Below are 373 nucleotides of genomic sequence, written 5' to 3'. Positions count from 1 at the left end.
GCAACTCTGAAAACAAGATATATTAGCAACTTAGCAAGCCCCTGTCTCAAAATAAAAACAAAAAGAACTGGTGAGGAGGTGCTGGGGTTGTGGCTCAGCGGTAGATCACTCACCTAGCACATATGAGACCCTCGATTCGCTCCTCAGCATCTCATAAAAATAAATACAATAAAGATATTGTGACCATGGGCTGGGGATGTGGCTCAAGCAGTAGCGCGCTCGACTGGCATGCATGCGGCCCGGGTTCGATCCTCAGCACCAAATACAAAACAAAGAATGTTGTGTCCGCCGAAAACTAAAAAATGAATATTTAAAAAAAAAAAAAAAATTCTCTCTCTCTCCCTCTCTCACTTTCTTTAAAAAAAAAAAAAAA

The sequence above is a fragment of the Marmota marmota genome, unplaced genomic scaffold, assembly GCF_001458135.2.
Source record: "Marmota marmota marmota unplaced genomic scaffold, marMar, whole genome shotgun sequence".
NCBI classification, from domain to species: Eukaryota; Metazoa; Chordata; class Mammalia; order Rodentia; family Sciuridae; genus Marmota; species Marmota marmota.
Note: the sequence above shows the minus strand (reverse complement) of the source record.